We start from the raw sequence: 6,397 nt of genomic DNA, 5'->3' as shown, positions 1-6,397 counted from the left end.
ATGGACACTCTAAAATACTAAAGCTAGCTTCATGTTAGCTTCACGTTAGCGTTAGCGTATTTTTAAACTGTGTCTTTAAAATGAACATGGAGGATTTTGATAAAAACTCCAGACTGTGTCTTTATCTCTGTTTAAAGTGACACTTTGTTTTTGCTCATGTTTCTGTAAATATTCTGTCATCAGAGACATTTTATCTCCCCTCTTACCCCTCTCCTCTCATGCTTTTACCCCTCTCCCCTCTTACCTCCCTCTTACCCCCCTTTCACCCCCTCCCCTCTTGCCCCTCTCCGCTCACTCTGTTACCCCTCTCACCCCTCCCTCCTCTTACACCTCTCTCCTCTCACGTTTTTACCCCCCTCTCCTCTCACCCCCTCCCCTCTTACCCCCCTCGCCTCTTACCCCCCTCCCCTCTCACCCCCCTGCCCTCTTGCCCTCTGCCCCCTGTGGGACGTCCCGGCTGGTTTTCAGGCGGGTGTAAAGTTTTTCTGTTTGCTGTGTGTGGACTGAGGTCGAGGAGATAAAGGAGTTTGGACTAAAGCCAAGAAGAACAGTGTGAGGAGGAGGAGGAGGAGGAAGAACAGTGTGAGGAGGAGGAGGAGCAGGAGGAGGAGCAGGAGGAGCAGAAGGAGGAGGAGCAGGAGGAGGAGCAGGAGGAGAACGTGACGCTGACTTTAGAAATCTCCTCATTTTAAACACATTTCTAAAAACTCATTTCTTACAGACACCGGAGCGGAGCCTCGTTGTCACGGTAACAACAACAACTAGCATGCTAACAGTGCACTTTTGAACACCGTGGGCTTGTTTTGACCCCCAGAGCTGCTTCAACAACACATCTGGAGTCAGTCGCATGATGCTAACGTTACGCTAACTCCCAAAACGAGGACCGAACAGCGACACATGTGAACTTCGCCCGTGCTAGCGTGTTTAACGGCCGCGCTTAACCACATGTTTAAGTATTTCTATAGCTACTGTTTGTCTCTGTTTATCCAGAGTCGTTCTCATGTGGCGTCCTTAATGATGCTAATATGTCGCGGCTCATAAAACATAATTAATTTTAATGGCGTTTTAACTTCAGAGGGACTTGCGACGCAGAGATGGCTCCACCAAACGCCGTCATACGCAAAACTTATGTGGAAAAAGTGATTCGTTTGACTTTACCTTAGTCTGGAGGCCGGATCTGTGAGCGTGAGAGCTTCAGCGGCTAACGAGCTAATGAGCTAATGAGCTAACAAGCTAACGACCTGAACCAAAACGTCTATAACCAGCGGCCCCATGTTTAATTCAACCTTTATTACATAATTTTACACCAGAAATGTGGAAATCGGCTCCTGTTTTGGCTTCAGATAAAAGTACAACTAAAAATGTAAACGGTTTATATCAAAATAAAAAGTTAGTTGCAAATCAAGTTAAAGTTTATTTAAATTAATGCTCCATTTTAATTCTTATTAATCAGGTTGTGATTGGTCCATAATTATCTTTAAAACAGAACTTTATGTAAAGGAGTCCCCCAAGGGTCAAGTTTGGGCCCGATACTTTTTACTGTTTATTTATTGATTCTGTATAAATGTGAGAGAAAGACTCATACATTTATATGCACATGATGTCACTTCCTCTTCCTCTCGTCTCTCCCTCTCTTTCTCTCTCCCTCCTCCTCTATCTCTCCCTCTCTCCCTCCTTCCTTTCTCCCTCTCTTCCTCCCCTCCTCTCCCTCCTCTTCTCCCCCTCCCTGTCTCTCTCTCCCTCTCTCCTCCTCCTCTCTCCTCCTCTCCATGAGTGTGTGTAGGCTGCTCCTTCTCTCCTCCTCCTCTCTCCTCCTCCCCTCCTCCTCTCTCCTCCTCCCCTCTCCTCCTCTCCTCGTGTGTGTGTAGGCTGCTCCCTCTCTCCTCCTCTCTCTCTCCTCTCTCCTCCTCTCTCCTCTCTCCTCCTCTCCTCGAGTGTGTGTAGGCTGCTCCCTCTCTCCTCCTCTCTCCTCTCTCCTCTCCTCGAGTGTGTGTAGGCTGCTCCCTCTCTCCTCTCTCTCTCCTCTCTCTCTCCTCCTCTCTCCTCCTCTCTCCTCCTCTCTCCTCTCTCTCCTCCTCTCTCCTCCTCTCTCCTCTCTCCCCTCTCTCCTCCTCTCTCCTCTCCTCCTCGAGTGTGTGTAGGCTGCTCCCTCTCTCCTCCTCCTCTCTCCTCCTCCTCTCTCCTCCTCAAGTGTGTGTAGGCTGCTCCCTCTCCTCTCTCCTCCTCTCTCCTCTCCTCCTCGAGTGTGTGTAGGCTGCTCCCTCTCTCCCCTCTCTCTCCTCTCTCCTCTCCTCGAGTGTGTGTAGGCTGCTCCCTCTCTCCTCTCTCTCTCCTCTCTCTCTCCTCCTCTCTCCTCCTCTCTCCTCCTCTCTCCTCTCTCTCCTCCTCTCTCCTCCTCTCTCCTCTCTCCCCTCTCTCCTCCTCTCTCCTCTCCTCCTCGAGTGTGTGTAGGCTGCTCCCTCTCTCCTCCTCCTCTCTCCTCCTCCTCTCTCCTCCTCAAGTGTGTGTAGGCTGCTCCCTCTCCTCTCTCCTCCTCTCTCCTCTCCTCCTCGAGTGTGTGTAGGCTGCTCCCTCTCTCCTCCTCCTCTCTCCTCCTCCTCTCTCCTCCTCAAGTGTGTGTAGGCTGCTCCCTCTCCTCTCTCCTCCTCTCTCCTCTCCTCCTCGAGTGTGTGTAGGCTGCTCCCTCTCTCCCCTCTCTCTCCTCTCTCCTCTCCTCGAGTGTGTGTAGGCTGCTCCCTCTCTCCTCCTCTCTCCTCTCTCCTCTCCTCGAGTGTGTGTAGGCTGCTCCCTCTCTCCTCTCTCCTCTCTCCTCCTCTCTCCTCTCTCCTCTCTCCTCGAGTGTGTGTAGGCTGCTCCCTCTCTCCTCTCCTCTCTCCGCTCCCTCTCTCCTCTCCTCCTCGAGTGTGTGTAGGCTGCTCCCTCTCTCCTCTCTCCTCCTCTCCTGGAGTGTGTGTAGGCCGCTCCCTCTCTCCTCTCCTCCTCGAGTGTGTGTAGGCTGCTCCCTCTCTCCTCTCTCCTCCTCTCTCCTCTCCCTCTCTCCTCTCTCCTGGAGTGTGTGTAGGCCCTCTCTCCTCTCTCCTCCTCTCTCCTCTCTCCTCTCTCCTCAAGTGTGTGTAGGCTGCTCCCTCTCTCCTCTCTCCGCTCCCTCTCTCCTCTCCTCCTGGAGTGTGTGTAGGCTGCTCCCTCTCTCCTCCTCTCTCCTCTCTCCGCTCCCTCTCTCCTCTCCTCCTGGAGTGTGTGTAGGCCGCTCCCTCTCTCCTCTCCTCGAGTGTGTGTAGGCCGTTCTGTGTTTACATTGCGGTGCTGTCTATTTCAGGAGACGTTGTCCCTGTAATTATCCTGGTCCGTGGGTCGTGTGGTCCCAGAGCTGCTCCACCTGACTCCACCCACACTGAGACTGAGACACATTCAGCTTCATGAGACGAGTGTGAGACGTGTGTGTGAGAGACGTGTGTGTGAGACGTGTGTGTGTGTGAGACGTGTGTGTGAGACATGTGTGTGTGTGAGACGTGTGTGTGTGAGACATGTGTGAGACGAGTGTGTGAGACGTGTGTGCGTGAGACAAGGACGCACAACACAATGGTCTACAGTCCCTCAGCCAATCAGGACACAGTATACAGCGAGGGACGACACTGACTCTGTTGTGACTGTTATAACTTGATTAAATTAGTTTGACCTTTTAGCCCCGCCCCCTCAGTCCCGTTGCTGTGTGTTGTTGTGTGTGTGTTGTTGTGTGTGTTGTTGGTGTGTGTGTTGTTGTGTGTGTTGTTGTGTATGTGTGTTGTGTGTGTGTGTGTGTTGTTGGGTGTTGTGTGTGTTGTTGTGTGTGTGTGTTGTTGTGATTGTGTTGTTGTTGTGTGTGTTTGTCTTTTTCTTTTTTTTATGATGCACTTTGTTTAAATTTAAATGTCCTACACACATTAAAGCCACTGTCTGGAACATTGTCCTGCAGCTGTTTCCTTACAGTTCTCACTTCTCTGCTGCTTTTTTCTCGTTTATCACTTTTTTAAATGCAGCGTGTCGGAGGATGGAGTGTGTGATCACGACGGGCGGCTCTTTCCCATGATTCATAGCAACAAAAACAAAAACATGAGACGATTCTTTTTCTGTTTATTTCTGCTGCAGATGAGAAAAACACAACCTTTATTTAAAGAGCGGCTTTTACCAAACGGGGGCGGAGCTAAAGAGCGTTTACAAAAACACCAGCGAATCACGTACGGGCGCTGAAAATACAAAATACTTTCACAGGATTTAAAGTTTCACTGACGACTCTTTAGATTTAAGATTTTTACAAAGAAACGTTTTAAAAAATGTCCCAGTTTGACCGATTTTTTTTTTTTACGTTTCAAATTTTACTTCCTGGTTGACATGATGACATCACACTGAGGATTAACTGTTTCCTAAATTCACACGGGGCCAAAATAAAATATTATAAAATCTGAAATAAAAACGCTGCTTTCACTTCTTATTTATTTTATTTTTTATGAATCTGCATCACACTTGTCTCCTTGGCTCCTGTTTTACGTCTTTCGTTTGGCCATTTTTGTGGAGGGGTGGAGTTAATTTGGCCGCGTATTAGCTTAGCCGCTAATGAACAGAAACGTGACCAGAAAAGGAGGCAGTGCAGTAGCAAAGCATTCTGGGGGTTGTAGTATTAGCGCTGCATGTGCTGTAAACCTGCGGGCCAATGCACATGTGATATAATCTCACGGCCCAAATATAATTGTGTGGCCCCAGATGTGGCCCCCGGGCCTGAGGTTGACTGTATTTCACTGTGATGTTTTTGTTTTGATTTTCACAAGTGCAAACTCGACTGAACGGCGCATTCCAGAGCCCCGTGTTTGTCTGACTTTTGATTTACTCTCTCCTTCTGTCTCATTGCGGCTCTGATTTTACGAGTGTTTTTAAAGACAACTCCGAATTATCACAATTTTCCCTCGCCGTCGCCGCGGAGACGCAGGGACGTCTGCCATCGTTCAACGCAATTACGGAACAATCACTGCGTTCAAAACGGATTCAAACCAACGGGTTCGGATTGGTGTTTTGTCTGACATGAAACGAGATTATACAGCACCAGACCCGGACCGGGACTAAAACGGGACCCGGTGTCGTCCCAGAATGCACCACTGATGACATCACACAGGTCTATTCTGGCGCCGGACCAGGTCTAAAACAGGACTACGTTATTTTTACTGAAGTTCTGAACTAGAAATGAGCCAAAGGAGGAGAAAAAGTGGAGAAAATGAACCACACAAACTAAGATTAGAGTTAGACTTAAGCAGCACTTACAGTTTTTCAATAGAAAGTGAACCGGAGCCAGAGTCGACGGAGCAGGAAGTGCCGCCGCGATCACTTCCTGTTTGGAACGCGGCGGCGGCGGCTAGCAGGTTAGCTCTGTCCATTTATATGAAAACAGTCCACGTTTACGCCGTAAAAATAAAACATTAAAACAGTCAAAATGATCGTAGCAACGGAAGCTAACGCGTTACCATGGCGACAAGAGCGACGCGATCACTTCCGCCCGTCCGTCCGGTACGACTCTCTAGAACTAACCTCGGACCGCAGATTGAGAAACGCCGCTATACTTTTTTTTTTTTTTTTTACAAGTTCTGACATACGCGCGACCCTGCAAAGTACTGCTGTTACTGCGTGTACGCTACAAGTAGAAGTAGAAGTAGCAGTATAAATAACGGCGTCCTCTCCACATGTGTCCAAAGGTCGTCCTGTTTCGCCGTCACGAGGCTCCACGCTCGGCTCACGTCACGCTAGTTTCATAAAACAAAAACAAAAAACGCTCGTTAACGTTTAGCGCTCGCTGCAGTTTGACGACGTGATCAAAGCTAACGTTTCCAAACAGGAAGTGAGTCCGCGGGAAGTACGGGAGGAGCAGAGGGACAAAAACTGAGCGTCTCCTCGTAAAAAAAAGCGTTCATGACATACGAGCGCGGGCGTAATTGTACCGTACGTAATGAGAAACAGGGATCTGAAGAGACGCTGCCTCATCGGCCCGACTCCGCCTCATCGGCCCGACTCCGCCTCATTTATGAATTATGTCAGCATTTACTCAGACACGCCCCTTTTACCTCCTGTTACTCTGACAGTTACTCTTTCGTTTGGTAGTATTCGGAGTACAGTTACAGTTACTCACTGCTGTACTTGATCTCATGATATTGGCCTCAGTCCTCACAGAATCAGTGACAAAAATCTAAAACTGGGCCTCACTCTGGGCCTCACTCTGGGCCTCACACTGGGCCTCACACTGGGCCTCACTCTGGGCCTCACTCTGGGCCTCATCATAACAGTTAAACATAAAAACATTAAATCAAACCTGAAGTGGTTTAATTTTGTCTTTGTCTCTGATGTAGACACTGGACACACTGGACACACTGGACACTCT

General features: G+C 49.1%; 1 protein-coding gene across 2 annotated transcripts in view; it reads right to left on the bottom strand.

Annotated features, from left to right (window-relative positions):
- The window catches only part of LOC117387568 (NACHT, LRR and PYD domains-containing protein 3-like), a 157,510-nt gene that overhangs the window by 115,422 nt on the left and 35,691 nt on the right, over nucleotides 1–6,397 (bottom strand). The gene's annotated exons all lie outside the window — the stretch shown is intronic.

This window comes from Periophthalmus magnuspinnatus, chromosome 19, assembly GCF_009829125.3.
Source record: "Periophthalmus magnuspinnatus isolate fPerMag1 chromosome 19, fPerMag1.2.pri, whole genome shotgun sequence".
Taxonomy (NCBI): domain Eukaryota; kingdom Metazoa; phylum Chordata; class Actinopteri; order Gobiiformes; family Gobiidae; genus Periophthalmus; species Periophthalmus magnuspinnatus.
Note: the sequence above shows the minus strand (reverse complement) of the source record. Positions and strands in the feature narration are given on the sequence as shown.